This window comes from Corvus cornix, chromosome 3 (assembly GCF_000738735.6).
Source record: "Corvus cornix cornix isolate S_Up_H32 chromosome 3, ASM73873v5, whole genome shotgun sequence".
Taxonomy (NCBI): domain Eukaryota; kingdom Metazoa; phylum Chordata; class Aves; order Passeriformes; family Corvidae; genus Corvus; species Corvus cornix.
Genome location: NC_047056.1, coordinates 24,720,878 through 24,741,470, shown reverse-complemented (window position 1 = coordinate 24,741,470; position 20,593 = coordinate 24,720,878). Strand labels below are relative to the sequence as shown.

Genomic DNA, 20,593 nt, shown 5'->3' with positions numbered 1-20,593 from the left:
GGATGATTCTCCTAATGAGGAACATCTGAGAAGCATATAAGACAAACAGGATGTTGTATATTTTCCATAGTTCTGATTACACACAAAAAAGAATTCAGCTATGCCTAAAAATATTAGGTCTTTACATAAAAGTACATGAAAGGTGCTGGGTTTCCTCCCCACCCCAGGCAGAATGAACACCTTCCTGCTATTCATTAAACCTTGTTCCCCCACTGTTTGCATAAAACAGCCTCCTACTATCATACACAGAATGACTACATAAATTTAAAGAAGAGGTATCAAAACAAAGGATATAAGTAGGCAGTGTTCTTTTAAAATGACATGTAAATGATAACAGATGGAATATTTAAGTTACACTTTCAAAGGGATGCTACACAACAAATTCAGTGTACTATCTAAATATCAGTAAGTAGCTTAGAAGCCATTAAAAACATAATTGCTTCATTAATTCTAACTAAAGATACCCAATTACCCTTTTTGCTACCCTCATGTCCTAAAAAATTTTGCACTTCCAGTGCAAAATACCTTTTTTTTTTCCTTTTCAAAATACAGCTCTGGTTCAGTCTAACCTAGCGTATTATAAATATGTGAACTTGGCAGTAAGTTGACTTTTTTGGACAAGTTAAATTATCCCCCACTGCAGCATAATTAAACTATGTCATTCAATAAAAATAAACCTAGCAGGAACTCAATGCAGTAACTGTAATTTGCCCATTCTCATGTCACCAACACGTCTCAGTCTTAACACAAACATATTTTTCCTTATGACTTCTTTAAAGGAGATCAAATCTGAATTTTTCAAAAGTGCTAGGCAGTTACATGTTAGGCTACAGTCCAAGGGTTGATTCAGGCTCCTTTTGACCTTTGCAGACTATATATCTATATTGTCCAGTAATTTAACTCCCTCACTGGCTCTTGAGCCCCTCTTCACTGCCTGCACCACCAGTTCCCTCTAAGCTACTTTCTACTGCAAGCATAAAGAAGAAAATCTGGAACTTGGTAACATGGATCACTCAAGATTCCTAATATCTGGGACCTGGTAAGACCATGCCAGATTTCAGCCACATGCCTGGGTCAGTCTTTCAAAAGTTTCTGTGTAGTCTTGTCCCTTCATACACCTCATGAGCCCCTCTTGGCACACAGCAGAACCATAATTTCTTCAAGATGGAAGTTGTTCTTTCCAGTGCAGACACTTAGAACCAACAATAATTACAAGAGCATCTGTGGGAAGTTCCTTGATGGAAATACAGGCTGAGTACAAGGCAGTGAAACTGCAGCCCGTGTTATGGGGCAGAGCAGCGTGACAAGGTTGCCACTTTCTGCTCTGTCACATGTACCAGGGGACACCTGCTTTAGCACTACAGCAACTTGCTTTCAAAATGCTATAAACATGTAGGAACATACAGAGAGATATGGAGAGTGTTTCTTCAATGGGTGGAGATGTCTCATTCTAAGTTTGATTGCTGTAGTGTTACACATATTAGATGACTTATGAAATAAAAAATTCCCATTGGTTTTGTATGTTTCCCACACATTTTTCATTGTACCTAATTATCAAAGTGTATACAAATTTGCATGAAACTTTTATAACTCTTTGGTGAACTCTTAATTCTGGGATGTTTTCAGGGACTGGCCTCTCTGAACAGAGATATTATTTTGAGTAGTAAATGTAGCTTCTACTTGACTATAATGCTTTTTGCACTAAGAATGCTTGCATTTGGAGGCCAAGTCTAGTCCCAGTTGAGAGCACCAACAAAACCACCAAGTGTTTCAACAGATTTTGCAACAGACCGCAAATTCAAATGATAATTTCTTTTTCAACTGAATCTATTTCAAAATAATTTGAAATAATCTCTGCTGTTCAGAGCTTTAACTAAGTTTACAGATTCACAAGTTTTATTTTTCTGGGAATTTAGATTTGTCTTCTGAAGTCTCTGGCAGATCGCTTTGTACAACTTCAAGTTAGTTAACTCATGTTTAAGGCCTTTCCAGTCACAGTTCTCTCCTGTGTATTTTCCTGATAAAGCAGAGCAGAGCTTCAGCTAACAAATAATTGGCTAAAAAACCCCAAAAGCAAACAAAAAGAAAACCCTTGAAACTCCTTGAATTAAGATGGTAAGATATCTGGAAGCAATGAGGAAAATGATACAGTAGAGAAAGAGGAAGGAATATAAATACCTTCACAACAAAAATATTCAATCTTAGCAGATCTCCTGATAGGCCTTTACCCTTTGGCTATCCCTATATCTGTGGTAACATGCCCAGCAGAGCCAGGGTCCATCTGCTGGCCCTAAGGCCAGCTAGCACAGCCAGGCCACACAGACACTGTAAAACCTTTTAAGCTCTGAAGGTGGATTGCACAAGTGGAGCTGCCTTGCCCAAGCAGGACTCAGCCCTTGCACCTGGCAAATGTTACCAACTCACTGGGTTACCAACAGGTAGGTCACACAGGTGGTTGGCATAACTAAGCATAACCAGAAAAGCAGGAATTTCCAAGCAGAGAGACATGAATGCTTCCTTTTGTGAGCATGGCACCAAGACATCCCAGGACACAGAGGAATATACAGAATTAAATTGGTGGATAGCTCAGTCCCTGAATATTAATAAACCACAGCCTATCACTGTCATAGAAACTGGATAGATGACACTAAAAAACAAGAAAGCCTTTTGATTTTGAAAATGAGCCATTTGAAGGTCTGGGAGACCCACACCTCTGATTGTACAATATTAAGGCAATCGCTGCACTGACCAGAGGGCAAAAGTTGAGATAGTTTTGTTGATTTAAAGACAGAATGCCAGAAGAACACATAATATACTGTTGTATCTCTGGCTTAAACTTGAACTCAGCATAAATTATTTCAGGAATGTTTTGCATAGCCTCTTTTTATATCTCCAGTGAAAAATCTATTTTGATTACATGGCCCTGGAATAAGTCTGTTATTTTTCACATTTTATCATTTTTGGAACCAGTATACTACAACACAGTTTTCTTATCTTTCAACCCATGCCCCCCTGCCCCTTAAGTCAAAAATAAAACACACTGCACCACTTGTAAAAGCAGAGAAACAGCCTAGAGTGGAAATCTCCATTCACTGAGGGAAGGTTTTGCATCTACAAAGGAAAACAGAAGTTTAGACTATGTTTAAGCTACCATAAGCTTAGTATTCTATAGCTTAGCCTCCTTCTTTAATGCAGCAAATGTTCAAAAGGCAAAGCTGAGAATTTTTGTAAAAGGTCACAGATTTACCAAAAAGATCATATACACAGCTGAGATAGTACAGCAAGAACTTGAGATGACATTTACATACACCCTAATTCCAGTTCACCAGTATAACAAAAAATACAAAAAAAGATTCACACATATGAAAGAAGGAAAAGCGCATTTCATGTAGTAATTAGAATGTTGTATACATGAAGAACAGGAACAAGTCAAGTCAAAAAAAGGCTCAAACTTGGTAGCAGCCAGGAATATTTATTTAATGTGCCCTTTGCTTCTTCATATTACTCTTTTGTTCACAGAAACAATCCCTAAAGCCCTTAAAACACAAGTGTTTTACTACATGCTATTAAGTAGTCAAACTTAAGGATAATAGAGGAGATGTTTTTTTTATGACCTTCTCCATTTCTAAGGCAAGAGACCCACAAATGCAACGCTCTTACTAGGAGAAGGACTAAAGATATTTGAATTTCTAAACACCTTGATAACAGGCCAGCTTTAGAACAAGGTTAAGATGAGAGGAAAATAAGTGGACACAAGGAAAGCAATGAAGGGTATCATTGGTGGAGTTCCTTGATCTTTTAAGTTTTCTTCCAAGGTACCCATCCCAAACATCAGGAAAGTGCCCACAAAATACACTACTGATGCAAAATTAGGAGACATTGAGAGCATACAGGAGTAGAGGCTACACAGAGAAACAACAGGAATAAACAGATTGATCCCAGATTGACTGCTACTCTGCGAGTAGCCATCATGCTCTGTTTATGGAGATACCTGCAATGCTAGCGAACCTCCACCCACAAGGAGTCCCACTGTCAGCAGTGACAAGGAAACATGGAAATAATATGATTTACTCCATGTGCTCCCAGACCAACTCAAAGCACTCTGCCCTTGCTGCTCAACCCAGTAGGGTACTTTGACTGTATACCAGTAATGAACAGCTTGTAATTCAGCCTTGAACGCTGCTCTTCTCCACATCTGTTTTTCCTTATCTCTGTGTTGATATATTTCTGTCTTATTTACCCTCACCCTAAACTGTCATACATTTTCTTTAAAGGGCAGGCCCTAAACAGCACATCATTCTTCTGACATGTAAGCAGCAAATCACCTCCTCTGCAATGCAATTAATTAAAAGCCTTAAAAAGACAAACAAAACTCAGCATCCCTAGCCATATTTATCTGTGGTTTTGCTGATCAAACATCAACATGCATAAACAACATAAGGACCAGCTAAAGAAAATCAGATGCCCTACAGGACTTGGCACATCTTCCCAAAATATTTGAGTTGAACTATAACATAAATAGTTTTAAGTCTCTGTTTCAATTTCAAATTAGTTAAGAAAAATAGCTCAGTATAGAGTAGTTCTTTGTAGAATCAAGTCATCTTCATACCATGCCCTGATTTGCAGTCAGTTTGTAAAACTGGATTATTTAGTAAAACTTAAAGAATCCTTTTTTACCCTTCCCAGTATATAATGTCATTACAAAACCTTAAGGAGATTCAGGTTTTTTCAATGCTTTAGATTTCCATAGGCTGCAACAGAGATTACCTTTGGTAAAACAAGATTCAACTTTGGAACAGTCATTTCACATCTGAGTCATTTCTTAAGCCATTCCCCCTAAGGGACTACTAAGGTGGGTACAGGTTAGAAAATCAGACCAATTATTAATGTAATCTCTGAGAATACTCTTTACCATGCAATTCAATCATGAGACATGATTTAAGACTTTGGAGCAATATATATCAGTGATGGCAATTTTGGGAAAGGCAGAAGGAAGGTGTTTGACCTTGCTAACTTTGGAACGGATACGTGACATTTTTAGCTGATAGACATGCACCAGCTGAAAGAGGATAGTCTCACATAGGCAAACGTGTCTTTTTCCATTACAAGATTTTCCACAGTTTAGGTAACTGTATCTTTGTCTTGTTTTTGCAATTCAGATCATATTTGCAGAAGTTTGTATTTCCTAGATCTCATATATTCTCTATCTTTGATGATTTTAGGATTAATAATCAATAAAGATTACAACAAAGATTATTTCATTGACCACCTGCACCACTGTCCATCATTCACACACCATTTGCTCTTCTTGAACAAAGACCCTAATCTAGCAAATTTAAAGCTACTTAAAATCTTCAGAGAAAAATTCATGTAATTGTTCACACCCAAGGAGGAGGTTTGAGGTTTTGAACAGACTAAACACTATGGAAAATAGTAGATACTGTTGGTTACTAGGCAATGCAAAAATTTCCAAAATATCAGCAATACAACGATTCTTATAATAGAGAGCAGTGTGTTTATTTAGCTAATGGAAAGAGAACATCGTTCAAAACTTCCTCCTCCCTTTCCTTGCATATGTACATACTAGTCAAGTAACACTTTTTTTTCCCCCATCTTTTAAAATCTCTGTTGATGATGGATGAGCTACCACAGAATACATTGAACCTGATACCTTTTTCCAGACAAGGCAGACAGCAGTTAAATACAGGGTTTGAGTGAATAAAGCTGGATTCACACAAGAGTAGTGAAGTACATACTTAAAACTTGGTCTTTGCCTTAGGGCTTTTATCATCTTGTAGCAACTGGTTCAAATTTGAAGACTATTTTGGAAGCCATCTTATTATTCACGAACTTTGGTGGGGGAGACTTTTCTATTTGCCTCTGATTGTAAAATACTGTGCATATTCTATGCAATCTGACTAAAAATGCCCCCTTTTACCATAACTGGCTAGTCAGAAGTGGCACAGGTGAATAGTACTCATTTGTAGTTTCAATGGTTTGTTTCAATTTGAGGTCTGCATTGACATCAAACCTTTTCTGTACTTCATGATAATTACAGCTGTCCTCTACTTGAGGTTTTTTCCCTGTGTACACAAAATACACATATCATTTGGAAATATATGATTCCTTAAGCATGACCATAAATGTCACTTAGCAAACATTGCAAATGTCCTCCTGAAGTCTGATCTCTCTTCACTACCAGCATGGTGCACGAATTTTCAGAAAACTACTGCCTTCAAAATAACCAATTGTTAATTTCAGTTCTGTATGTGAAATAGCGTTTTTGAAGCATCATTAATACACATGGGAACAAAAAATCTGTCATAGATGCTACTCCTGAGTTAATGAAGACAATAGCTCTGAATGCTTACATAATAGAAATGTATATGTAATGTATACTTTATAAAAATGCACCTGTAAATATGTTAGACTATGGGCATAATATTGACAGGCTGACAGAGCTGAGGCTGTTCAGCTTGGAGAAGAGAAGGCTCCAGTACAGAAAGCAAGTTTATAAAAAAAATGGAGAGTGACTTTTTACAGGGGCAGATAGTGATAGCACAAAGGAGGATGGCTTTGAATTTAAAAAGAGATTTGGATTGGATGTTAGGAAGGAATTCTTTACTCAGAGTGTGGTGAGGCACCGGACCAGGTTGTCATCACCACAGAAGATGTGAATGCCCCATCGCTGGCAGTCTTCAAGTTCAGGCTAGGTGGGACTTTCAGTAATGTGGTCAAGTGGAAGGTGTTGCTGCCCGTGGCAGGGGGGTTTGGAACTAGATGATCCTTAAGGTCCCTTCTGACCCAAATCACTCTATAACTCTATAATGCCGATTTTCTTCCCTCACAGCTCATTCAAACAACCGGTATCCAAAATTATGCCTCCCAGCTCAGGTTTGTCAAATTAGACCTTTAAAAGGTTTAGTATTGCAATCTTAAGAAGAACTAAACAGCGAGAATATGAGAGCAGCAAATTATTTTTTCAGCTGTCACCAACAGATATCAGAAGTTTAAGGAGTTCTTCAGAATGGTGGGGAGAGGTTCATAAAACTTCACCTAAGATAGTTCCTTGGCAGACAGCATTATTTAATAGACTACTGCTTTAAGTGGTTATAATCTGCAGTAAAAGCATAAGGCTGTGCCAGCTTTTAATTTCCAGTAAACACAAAGAGAAGCAAAACACATTCATTTTAAGGTAAAAGAGTGCAAGAAAAGAAAAGGTGTTGTGTATCATCTGCTTAATGTCTGAAAGAATTTTCTAATTATTTTGTAATTAAAAATAAAAAAAACAGGTTTGTATGATAACAGATGTTGACTTTCACCATCAAAATAGATCTTAACTGTTACAATGTTACTGTTAATCACTATGCAGTTCAAATGGAGCCAGAAAGCACAAAAGCACCTCCCGCTTTTCAAAACCACATATTTCATTAGAGCCATTATAAGAAATAGTAACAAAGGAAGTCTAATATTTTGACAAACTCGTAGTGAAAAAGATGGTTGACCTTGAATTATACCCTATTACGGGAAAGCTAAGAAAGCATTATAAAATATAGTTGATATTCTTTTTGACTTCAGGATTTTCAAATAGTCTGCCCTTGACTATAGACCATTGAAATAACTGAGTATTCAGGAGCAGACATCTTCACCTGAGTGCAGAACCACACGGAACGATTAAAGCAAAGGGAAAGTTCTTCATCCTTTCTTTCCACTCCAGGCTCTACCCCTCCCACATCAAGCACCAATTCAGCTCTGAACAGAAACATCTGCTGGTCCTGCTGCAAAGGGTAGAGCCCACCTGTTTCACATCCAGCCCATTCCCTGCTCTGCAGCCTCTGCAGGGTGACTTGTCCAGCTCTGACCCTCAGCTTCAAAGCCTGTCCTTACCCTGTGGGGCACAGACATCCCTGAAAGGCAAGAGTGCTCTCTAAATATTTTGAGAAGACTAATAGATATTTTTCTAAGTTCTTTTTGCTTTGTCAGAAAGGCAAGGTGGACTTTTAACCTTTTCTAGCCACAGTTTGGGAAAAAAATTTGAAATCAAGGCCATTCTATTTTCTGTTTGTATCTTTGCATGGTTTTTCGTTTTGTTTTTGTTTTGTTGGGGGTTTTTTTGGTTTTGTTTTTTTGTTTGTTTGTTTGTTTTTATTTTTGGGGTTTTTTTGCAAAGATAAGCATTAAGTCCCCTGGAGCTCTTCTCTGAAAGCAAAAAATGCCATACAGAAGCCTGTATGTATTTATCTTATATAGAAAGGACTGATAAGGTTTTATACAAGACAGCCCTTTGACAAGATTCTTGAAGTGTCAGTTCTTCACTGAAAACTTCTTTCTTTCAAAAGAAAACAAAAGCTGAAATAAACCAATGAATAAGACTTATTCCCTATTAGTATACAAGTCGGCATAATGTTTATACACTTGGTTGCTCGTATACCTGATGAAAGAAAATAAAAGACACAAAGGAAGACAAGTAAAAATAACCCCAGAGTATTCAAGGATTTTTTTAAGGACGACACCCTTGCTGACATTTAAGGAATTTCTGATGATACAGAGTTTTCTGACATGAAAGCAGTTTCTGACTAGGACTTTTCACCAAACCACTGTGGGCTGCAGTTACCACATAATTGTTTCCTACTCATTGCATGTTATTCCATGGCAATTGGCATGATTGCCAGAGAAAGCATTTACATGTGCTAAGCGTACATCGAATAAAATCTCACAGTGGGAACCCTTTGCTTCAGTTCTCTAGCACTTCACATACATATAGAATACACACACACACAAGCACAAACTGCAAAATATGAAACTTGAATTTCTTATCATGGCATTAAAGGATCATTATCTGTACAGTTCCTGTCCAAAGTAACTACATGAGTTTGAGCTCTGGGAAGAAGCACCACAACATTTGTCATCTCAAGCTTACTTTCTATTACACGCTATGAAAGCAAGCAATCTCGCACCCTTAAAAATCTTTCCTCACCCTTGCATGTGACCAGGCCAATAAGTTTTCAAAAGGTGGTAGCAGCAAAGATAAAGAAAATAAATATACCAGGTATGTTAAAATAAAGCTTCATTACAAATTTGGTTTGAAAAATGGCTGCAAAGCCTGGAATCAATTTGATACTGTGCTATATGAAAATTGCTGTTCCTCGCTACCCCATTCCTGGTCTCCAGGAGGTTTGGGTGGGTAGACAAGGGGCGAGTGTTAATTGAAAGTGGTACAACTCTGCCTGTGAGGAGTCAAATGGAAGAAGCTGTTTGCCTCTCTGACTTTAATGTGAGCAAAACCTAACCCAGACACGATTGTTCTGAGGGCCTAAATGCTCACTACACAGCACCATGTGGAGTGCCAAAATCCTGAAAGTTGACCCTGTATTCCTGTGAGGTCAGAGCTCAAGAACTAGACTGAAATGTTAAGCAAGACAGACACTTTTATGGCTTTTGTCTATGAGAATTACTATGTCAAGGCAAAATCAGCTTCTGTGTATATAGAATATGTCCAAGAATAGGCAAGTCTAGCTTTATAAGTGAGGAAAGGAAATTAGGTTGTTTTTCAGTACCTGCAATACTTATTAATGAGCACGTATTAATATGCAATTATCCTCTTGGGAAAGCAGGAGCAATTTACGTTACGTAATTGGGAGTCAGTTATTTATGATGTACTTGCAGATCCTTCCAAGCACAGATTATCAACAAGGGAGCTCTACCCCTGACTTCAGTTGTAGTGTGACACATTAAGACATGCAGAAGGCCCTAGCTATGCTACACATCACTTAATTCCTGCCTCTAAGGTAGAATACAGTAATTAAGTGCTAATTCTTACTGGAATTTCCAGTGGAAATTCAGGCAGTCACTCCTTGGCAGAGCCACAGACATTTTTTGGTTCTGCAGTTCCACAAGAGTTCAGTATGAATTAAAAGGAATGCACATGATATGAATGGATATTCCTCCTGATGGGATATGAATGGACACTCCTGATCATATAATATTTATTTGAATGTTCATGAATCAACATCAGATATGAAAAGTTTTTTATTCTACAACAAATACTCTAATTACACACCACATCTGACTTGTAATGTTCAGGCTGCAGTTAAACTGTCCCAGAATGTTCAGGAAATTCAGTTCTGCAGTTGGATTCCAGTCCAAGAGCAAAACAGAGAAAACTTGTGAGGACACAGAACCCTGTGTTGACAATCAGATTTTCAGAATCACTAACTGTTATGCTTCAGTGGCTCCGACTGAATCAGTAATTAAGCAACTTTTGAAAAACAACTTCCCTTAGATTTGAGCACATGATATTCAGTAAACAAACTGCAAACTCCCCAAGTCTGCCATTCATACCTGGTTTTACCCATTTTATTTTTGCAATAGCAACTGTTCCAGCTTGAATAGCGTTTGCACAGACTTGAATTTCCAATCTCACTTTTGCAAATTGTGTCAAGAGATTGAGGTTACTCATCTGCATAATCCATTTTTAAGTGGTAGCACTGGACCTATGATAACAAGCTCATTCCCTAGTCTACACTCCTTGTCCTTGTTTCTGGGCAGGTCACAGCAGAGATAGATTGGCAAGAAATAAATTTAAAAAAAGAAGATCCTTGGCTAGACAGCTGTGCTTGTATTCATTTTCCTTCTGTCATAACCTTGTTTTGGTAGCATGGAATTTGCTTCCTACTATATAGGAACATGCGAAATTTCTGCATACCTTTTGCTGCAGCTGAGTGAAGAATGGTTTGTTAATTCACGTTATCAGTGCATAGGATTGTTCATCCTCTTTTCAGGCCTTTTCTTTCACCTATTTTTTTGAGTATGTGTGTAAATTTGGCCTGTCAGGATTTGCTGACAAAATACATGCAAGCAGAGCATAATAATTCCAGTTGCAGTGATTATAAACACATGCAATTTTTCATTGTTTTTTTAGCCTCAGATGTTGAAACTCAAAAAAATCCAGTTTTCTTTCCCTGAGGTGTAATGAAAAGCTAACTCTCCAAGTAAAGCAAAAATTTCTTATTAAAAAACCCCAAACTTGATCAAAACAGAGTTTTTCTATTAAAAAAATACTTTCTTATGAAAACTTTCAATACATCCCAATGTTTCTTGGATGCTAAGTATAGAAAGGATGTTGTGGTATTTTACAAGAAAAATGAATAAGAGACTTGTTATCAAAACCTCACCATTTTTAATCCAGATGTTTTTAATTCAGGCATAACAAGCAAGAAGAGAGAAAATTGGAAAAGAGAAGAACAGAAAGCTTTAAATTAGTAAGAGCAAATGGATCTTCTAGAAAACAAGTTGAAAATAATTGAAATTAGATGGGATAATTAGTTTGGTGAAAACATAAACCAGGGATATATATGAATAAGCTAGAGACTTGTTTCCACATGAATATTTGTGCATTCATGAAAACAGGGAACATCAACTACATTAAAGAATGATACCACTTAGGGGATCTTATATTTCATTCAGACTAAGGCATTTTATTCTTCTTTAGATATTTAAAGACTTTTCTAAGCGATAGAGAGTCTACAGAACATAACATCAAAAAGTCAGAGGCTGTTCTAGCAAATATGTAGCTGGACATTTTCTATGAAAACAGCTTTAGAGGAAGGGTCTACTGAAAGATATTACTGAAGCACAGTATCAGGAGTAAATAATAATCCTCTGAAGAAATCCAGGTCTTCTCAGTTTTTACACAAGTAGATAAACAATTGATGGAATTTATTTTTATTTTTTAATCGCCACCTTGGTTTCTACTTATGTTGCAAAATAAATGACTTACTAAATCTCTCTCAATGCCAATATAACTTTTTTAGGTCAGTCTGTATGTTGGATTTAGCTTTCCCCACATCCTGACCAGGGCAAACTAGAGCCATACAGTCAATTTTGTCTAAAAGGCAGAGAACTAGTGACAAGAAATTAAAGCTGTTCCTAGAAAAGGAGAACATATAGTTTGTGTCACTCATGAAGATATTGTCATGCTGCTCTGGCACACAGAAAGCAGACTATCCTCTGTTAAAACAAGATACGAAGACGGGATAGACAGAATAAATTCTCATGCATAATTATGGCTGTATCCAGTACAACATAGGAAACTCACCGTACTGGTTTAGATTTGGCCTTCCAAGTGTCCTTGGCTGCTTAGTACCCTTTCCAGAGCCAAACCAGGGCATTCTTGGCTTCAGTTAAATTTGTGTTAGCCCAGCACACCCGTCTTCAGTTGCCTCGACACTGAGTTGTCTTTGTAAACCAAGGAAAACAGGATATCTGCAAATAAAAAAAAAAAATCACAGCATCTTATTGTGAGCTTGAAGTACATATGTCATTTCTTTATGGACACAATCCAGTACGTTTACCTATTTTCCAAATTTAAGTAAAATTTAAGTAATACAAACCAAGTAAGTCTCTTGGTCAGAAGAAGAGGTTACCAGCCATATATGAAAATTGATTTTAATTTTCATCAGCTTGGCTTACAGGGAATTTATTTGGAACCATTTTGAGAAGTTTTCAGGAGGTAAACACCTTAAAATGTTTTGCAATCAAATATGTGCATTGTAGTCCTACAACATACATGGTAACACTGAGGGAATTTCCTGCAGTTATTACTGTGAAATTATTGCATCCCTCTAAAACAATTATATATAAATAACACAAATCTTACATACAGATGTCCCAGAAGCAAATGCTGTCATGCTTCCCATCACCAACAGGAAATGGATCCATGATAATATGAACACAGAAAGTGGAATTATTAATTCTGGTTAATAGGAATGTCTTGAAGTTGAGAGCCTTTCCTGTCTTACACAACCATCATTTTACTGGATGAACTGTTCTCTGGAGTTGCCTATCCCGTAAACCAATTCAAGGGAGAGCCAAGCCAATTTGAACCATACTCATTAACTTTCTAGAAAGTTAAATGAAGTCCATCAGTTCTTTGCAAAGCCTCATTCATTCCAAAACAGAGAATTACCAGAGCTGCAAAGAATTGCAGAACCAACAAAATGCTGCTTAGCTCCCCACCACCTCTGTTACAGGGCACCTGCACATTATTTGTGTTAAGTATGAGGGAGAGAACATGACCCACTGGGAACAGAATCCTGACAATATGAGGCATCCATTGTTTTACATGGAGCAAGGAGAAGAGAACATAAGTTGATTTTGCAGGACTGAAACTTTAGATCTATTACAAGTACTTTTTATCATATTTAAAGTCAAACTACAGTTACATCCAGTCCCCCATATTTGGAAGTGCTAACTTAAATACCCATCAGCTTCAATGGAAACACAATTCCACCTCACCACACCAACATCTAGCACAGTCAGTCTGCAAAGTCAGCTCAGACCAATTTCAGAGAACATAGATCTTTTCCAAATTTAGGATTAAAGCCTTAATTCTACTGCATAAAGGAAAGTTTGTAGAATCAATGGCAACAACATAAAGGATTGAAAAAGCATCAGACAGTTACATCCTGTTCCTTATACACACTATACTTGAATAAATTCCTCACTGTTAACTTTTCCAACACTCAGTTTTCTTTGAAGATGAGACAAATGGCACAATTTTAAGATGAGTACAGCCCAAGATACACTTTGTAGCTCTGCTACCCAGTTAAACTGAATACAAACCAACTCTGCAGTCACAGATCGTGCTATTGCTTTGAGAGTATCTATACCATTCTCCCTATTTCTAGAGAACAAGTAGAAGGAAGACACCTCCATGATCACCTTACATTATCCATATGAAGAATTATTAGGCTTGTCACCCCCAGTGTAGTGCATAGGCAAGATGAGTAACGAACAATTAAAGCTAATTTGAGAGGGGATGACAAAACCTCCTCATGCATAAAAATCTGCTTAGCTACAGAAAAAGCCTTTTCATGCTGTCCCAAGTGCTGCCTATATCTAGATATGGAATACATCACTTTCTCATTTCCTTTTGTATTTAGAAGAGTTTACTGATAGAACACCTTATGATATATTTCAAGTTTATTTGCAGATTCTGTAAAATCTTGTAATTAATTTAAAAAAATCACACTGCAAGACTTCATTGCAAGGTTTTTTCCCCCCCAGTCTATTGAGTTTTTCTTATGCATTAAATGTGTCAACAAGACTGGATCTCCAGAACAGATTGCATAAATATTAACACAGACAGGTTCCTAAGCCTAGCTTCATGTGTGCATGCATCCTAGGAGAAATAGTTGGGCTTGAACTATTTATGGGAGTTAGAGAAAAAGGAGCAGAAGACTTATCCTGAGGCATAGATGACTTCAGAATTTGCTGTTTGAAAACTTTTTTGGGGTGCTCTGACCAATCATAGGATCATGTTAAATGTTAACGGGTTTCACTTAAACTTCAGTTCAGTAGTCTGAGCTATTGAAATGGATTTTTTAAAATCATATCCTAATAAGAAAAATTCAGCTTAGATATCTTCCTTACTATCACATGATGGTAACACCAGAGTGACAGTACTTTGCAATTACACCAAAAAAAATTGCTCCTTCCCAGAGCAGGTCTTCTAGAGCTAACAAAAGTACAGAGGAGGGCTACCTGCACAACCAACTGCTTGGAACAACTTACCTACAAGAATTGATCGCATAAACTTGCGCTCTCTTTTCCAGCCTGAGAACACATTTATGAAGTTGTATAACTTTACCAGCACATTCAGTGTTAACAGAGATTGAACAATGATGATGCTTCCCATTAGTGGCCAGGCTAAAGCTTTCCAGGACATAGGAACAGTCTGTTTACTACAGAGCATCTTAGACATAAGAGGATAAACCAATTATATGGTGACGGCTCTGACCCTGCAGCTTAAACAAAAGTTGGTTTTACATACAGAATTAGTGTGACTTCCCAAAATGCTAACAGAGCATTTTTAGCCACACAAATTGTTTAGCTTCTATTAATCCTACCTACCAGATCCAGAAAAGTTTTCATTTGTAGTCTAAGCTCTCCAGGACATAAGAACAGTCTGTTTACTGCAGAGCTTCTTAGACACAAGGGGATAAACCAATTATGTTATGATGGATCCGACCCGGCAGTTCAAAGAAGGGTCAGACAGTAGTGTTTAACCTGTATGTATTGGATTTAGGCCCAGCAGTCAACCTTTGTTTAGGTAGCCATTAAGCATACACAGATGCAATTCTATCAAGAGTGGTGTGTTTTAGAACCCATCTCATTGAATCAATCGCTGATTTTTTTTTCTCCAGAGAAATCCAGTCAAAAAAAAGACACAAAATGTGTCTGCAGGATTCTTCATAGCTCCAAAGAGGTGAGCCACTTGCCAACTTGTCTGCTTTCATGTCACTGCTACGTTACACAAGCTGGTAAAGATTGCAGCTTCTGGAGGAAAGTGCCAGGGTAGTCTTTGTGATTCTGCACATTTCTAGAAAGAGAGCCTTTAAAGCTGACACTGTTATCTTCATAATTGTCCAGATTTTTAGGGCCAAAATTCAGATAAAAATGCAAATCAAAGTTTCCTTATTGGAATATCAATGAATTAGTCTACAATACTGATTATGAGGCATTTGTATTGTGGTAGGCCAACTTTTTGCTGTTGTGCTGTATATCACTTGGATGGAGCAAGAGGGTACTTCTATCTAAGAAGCTTTCTGCGTAAATAAAGATGTAAATAAAGAAGATACAGAGGTTGGTTCATTAATATGCAAATGACAGAGTTGGAATCAAGGTAATCTACTTCCAGAAAATCATGTGAATATAGTAGTACTTGAACCACAAAATAAAACTCATGTTTTGGTCCCAAACAATGTGTTTATATATAATATATTGCTATGCATATTGAGTTGTGACGAAAATGACCCACTAATTCCATCATCATGATTTAAACCACTCCCCACTAATTCCATCAAATACAACTGTGCCAGGATCCAAACCCACAAAGTCTGGGACAAGAAAGCTCTTTGCTTTTTCTTTTATCATCTAAAAGGTTCTTTCATGCCTGCTTTCTCATGCCACAGGGTGATGCCTTCCAGCATACAAAGGCACAAAATATACTACAGGAACTATAAATCTCTCCCTCATATATGTAGAAAACTAATTTCCTATATTACTTTTTCCAATCAACTCTCTGCTTTTCATTAAGCACAGCATGTAATTCAAAAATACATTTGGGATACAAGTTTGAGAACTTTCTAAGAAAGACCCTCAGGTGGCTGAAGAGTAAGCCAGCATTCAAGCAGAGAGATTTCCAAGAGCTACTTGACATAAAACAATTAAATTGGTTCAATCATTTGAGCTCAAGCTCAGTTACAATTGTTAAACTCCAGATTCATAATGTACGTTGTGCTGCACTGGATTTTAAAACCAGCAAAGCATATTTGAATAAAGTTAATCCCTAGTCTATTTGCTTCCCAATGGCCACAGACACTTTTACACTAGAACCTATTTCTTTAGAAGTCGTTTACTCCTCTATTTCTCAAAGTGCTTGTCAAAATATTTCTAGCTCATCACTGATTTTTGCACGACAGCAGCACCCAAGAACCCTGTCACCAAGCAGGGCAGCTTTGAACAATACTGGCTTGGACAGTGCTCATGTGCAGAGAAAACAAATCTCCTAACATAGCATCTGCTACATAAAAGAAACATGGTTTTAATTTAAGCAGTTTAGGTTTTAAAAATCCGTCACACTTAGTTGTTTGCAAATAGTGTTGGCTGATGAATGGCATCTGTCCAATGGATAAATGCTAATATGACATTATTTCTGCATGTGTTTGACAAACTGTTAGACAGTGATGCTAAAAATGGGGTGTTATTTATTTTGAAAACTGGACAGAGAACAGTTCTTTTAAGTTGTCTTTAAAGTTTATACAGCTTGATCTACATTTGCATTCAAACTTAGGGCAAGGGGGGGGCTTGGAGGAAGAAATCTTCCAAACATTTTTGGCAAAATGGCTTGGTCAAAGTGCTTTTTTTCTTTAAAAAAGAGAGAGAAACAAATCAAGTTTTTGCTTTATATAGAATATATCAACCCAAATCTGTGATTCAAAAATATTTCCTTTCCTTTCTTCCAAGATTTTGAAGCACCTAATTTCTTCTCACACATTTCTAGGCTGGCCAACCAATTAATTACTATGTTTTGTATTTAAGACACTAAATAAAAAAAATTAAATAGCCTGGACCCAATTAATACAGAATTTAGGTAACATGCCGCTGTTTACAACAGTATCTTCTAGGCTGTATCTTCTCTAAATTACAGATCCTATATCTTTAAACCCTCTTTTGTCTACTACAGAATGTTTCTAATATAATTCCCCTCTTTAAGAAAACTATCTGTAGTCTAGCAACATTTGCTGGTGCCGAATTTTTTTACCTACCTATAAATATTAGTTAAATTCATTAAAAGTTTTATATTTGTATGAATACAAAGCAATAAATTGATTTTTATATCCTGCTGGTACACGGCTCCCATGTGCCGCATGATTTTGATTAAGGTGTCTGGGTTTTAAGAAAGGAATCCCTGAGCAGAAAATAACCAAAAATTCATGGTTAGCTAAACCCTTTAAATTTAGTTGAATAAAGTAAAAATAATTAAACATATCAACTGTCAGCAAAATATTAGAGGCTCCCAGCAGATACATTTTGAACATTCTGTAAAACCCCAGAATGGTTTTAAAACACTGTAGTCTTTATTAGCAGACACTGTTCTCCAGTTCACGACTAAAAATTACACAAAAAAAAGAAAGGTGAGAGGTAAGTTTTGCTACCATGTGATGTTTTCAGATTGTGAAAAATAAGGGATAGGCAAGGGGTTATAATAAAACTAACCATGCCCCCTTAAATTGTGCACGCTGATGATTTGCAGCTGATATGCCACACACAGTTACAGTTCTGAAGATCTGAAACTTCTTTATTTCAAATACAATTTTTCCTCCTGTTCTTTTGGTTTACATTCTAAAGTTGACAGAGGTGCCAAACCACAGCTTATTCAATAACTTACAGAAATCATTTTTCTTTACAAAAATGGGCAAAAAATTATTTTTCTTCTTTACAATCAAATTTAGAGACTTTGACCTATTGTGCACAGATATACTTACATACGTTGACATACAAGACATATTTTCCATAAAATTATTCAAATTGAATGGTTTCCAGATAAAAGCATTTCTTTATGGCTTTCTAGCTACTCTAAAAAATAACAAATAAAAAATTATGGCTGCAGATGGTACATACACTGCCTTCCACCGAACGTTGAAGTCTCTTATTACAATTGGACTGGGAAACTGCAAGTTTTCTTTTAACATAAATTCCTTCCCTTGGCAGTTTTTTCTGTCTCTGTATTCATGTTATTTTAAAACACTTTCATTTGATCATTCAATATTTTCCACCACTGACTAGGTGATGAATAGGCTTGCCACCTGGCTCAGCTTCCCATCCCCTCTCCCAGTTTGAATATTTCTTTACACACGAAAGCCAAAGGAAATGGAAAAACTGCCAGAGGTATTTTTTTAATGCCTTCAACAAACAAAAATAAAAAAAAGATTCTGTACAGACATGAAAGTCAAGACCCTCTCTGGATCCATCTGTCACCTCCTCCCTTGCAAAAAGTAATTCCTACATTTAAGCCAAAATTAATCTCAGCAGAATTTTAAGGAAAAATATTGATTCAGTCTCAAACCATTCAGTTGCTTCTTCAAGAATCTATTTCTATCTCACTGAATCCTTTTCACATATTTTAGTGCTTTCTCAGCTTCCTATATACAGCCTTTCCTTTCCCACTTTTCTATTTCACGTTTTTCTTTTAATATCACTGTTGAAATAACAAATCTCTTCTGCTCTTCCTACCTTTCAGGATGCTGCAGTGCCTGTCTCCTGTAGCTCCATCTCTGCTTCATCTCACCTTCTTTTCCTTTAACTTCCAACTCTGCTTTTGCATTTTCTCTCTATGTCATTCTACCACATACATACTCAAGATAACCCGACAACAAGTGATTCCCGTGGATCCCTTTTACAATTCATCTTCCTCTTTGGCACCTAGAATAATTGATTACTATATAAATAATCCTAGGATACATCCTAGGGTGGGTAACACCCACCACCCAATAATCTATAAATGTACTACCAATCACCAAAGAATCTACATGTGATGATGGTCTCCACCATCTACTCAAGATTGACAGAATTCCCACAGCTCCTCAGAGAGGAGTCTGCACTTCCTGAGGATGCTTCTCCAGTGTAACTACAGCATCTTCCTCATTCCTAAGTCAGGAGTCACATTTGCTATTAGTTACTATTCAGTTCCCATAAGGAATAAATCTCCTCAACAAAGTACAGGTGAAAACCTTGGAGTACACCCCTGATAAACCTGTGCAAAGCAAATGTGCAGTAGGATTGGATATTCTTGCACGTCTTTGCACTGTTACACCACAGCAAACACAAAGCAAAGCTTTATTAAATTAGCTAGAAGAAATCTAGATCTAAAGGAAAATTTTCCATGGATTGTACTTGGAGGAGGACAACATTCAAATCAAGTTTTCAGTGAAAAACCTCATACGTTATCTGCCTCCTCATACCATATGTCCCTCTAAAAAGAAATACAAAAAAATAAGCCAACATTATTAATTCAGGGAGAAAAGCTATGTGAATCCCAACTCCAACATCTAGGATCTTGAAGCCTTCATGGAAGTTCTTACCTGGTGATATCAGACCATCAGCTTCCTCAATGGGAATTAATTTACTGTGATCAGTTCTGCAGAAAGGATAACTGTGTTTCATTTTAAGAGACTTATTCCAGCTAATGATCCTGCCCACATACAAAAGGATGAGGATATGAAATATCCATATTACAGTGCTGAACAGTCATACTGCTGAATGTTCTAATCAAAACTCGCATTTTCAGAGGAGACTGGGCAAGCACAAGACTTGGATTTTGGATAACTTTTGGGTTATTCCCCCCATCATGACCACTGGTACATTTCTATGTGGAAAAAGACTTTCTAGTTTGCTTAGAAAATCTGGTCCCCATCTTCAGCTCCACTTTAACAGCTTTTCTGTTGTATCACCAGTGTATTTGGGCCATGAGAAGGAGCTTGTGTTGTCCTGAGAACATTACAACAATTATATTCTAGTCATATCAAACTGTTTCCGAACCTCCTGCAAACTTCATACAAAAGCTGCAGGGAAAAGCATGGGAAAGAGGATCTAGTTAAGGTGCCTCTCAGATATTCATATCTCTGCCTGCTTATTCCAAGTCTTTAGGGCTGAAATAGTTAGCATGAACTAAAAGAAAATTTAGTTTGCTCCAAATAAGAGCTACTGAGTGCTCAGCCTCGACAAAGATTGCCTGTAGCTTGGCCCAAACAGGTACACTAAATATCCAACAGCCACCATTTTACCTTTACTGCCTTGTTTTACTGCTCCACAACTGTGTTACATCTGAATCACAGAACCATTTATTGGAAAAGCCCTCCAAGACCATGGAGTCCAACTGTTAATCCAGCACTGTCAACTCCACCACTAAACCACGTCCCTAAGCACCACATCTACACAGCTCTCAAATACCTCCAGGGATGGTGACTCAACCTCTTCTCTGGACAACCTGTTCCAAATCAATGCAGGTCTGCCCTTACTTCTGAAATAC

The 20,593-nt window shown here is 37.2% G+C and overlaps 1 long non-coding RNA gene across 2 annotated transcripts in view; it reads right to left on the bottom strand.

Annotated features, from left to right (window-relative positions):
• LOC104685672 overlaps positions 1–19,029 on the bottom strand; it is a 320,409-nt gene extending 301,380 nt beyond the window's left edge. Inside the window, exons 1-2 of one of the 2 annotated variants that reach the window (XR_751165.4) lie at positions 18,799–19,029; positions 12,098–12,264 (exon numbers count right to left, since the gene is read on the bottom strand). This is a non-coding gene — a long non-coding RNA (uncharacterized LOC104685672). The remainder of the gene's footprint in view (positions 1–12,097; positions 12,265–18,798) is intronic. The other variant, XR_751167.4, reaches the window with a different exon arrangement.
• Between the last annotated feature and the right edge of the window lie 1,564 nt (positions 19,030–20,593).